This window comes from Octopus bimaculoides, chromosome 21, assembly GCF_001194135.2.
Source record: "Octopus bimaculoides isolate UCB-OBI-ISO-001 chromosome 21, ASM119413v2, whole genome shotgun sequence".
Lineage (NCBI taxonomy): Eukaryota > Metazoa > Mollusca > Cephalopoda > Octopoda > Octopodidae > Octopus > Octopus bimaculoides.
This window is the reverse complement of record NC_069001.1, coordinates 22,665,095-22,665,339: the sequence shown is the minus strand read 5'-3', so window position 1 is coordinate 22,665,339 and position 245 is coordinate 22,665,095.

Sequence of the window (245 nt, the reverse complement as noted above, 5' to 3'; positions counted from 1 at the left end):
TATATATATATATAAATAGATATATGTATGTATATATATGTGTCTATATATATATGTGTGTGTCTATATATATATATATATATATATATATATGCATCTATATGTGTGTGTGTGTGTGTATGTTTATTGAAAAAAGTAATATTCAAGTCTTATTTTTTGTAAATTCAAGGAATAAATTTGAATACATATGTACATGCACACACACACACACACATAAATGTATATTGGTGTGTGCATGCATGTAT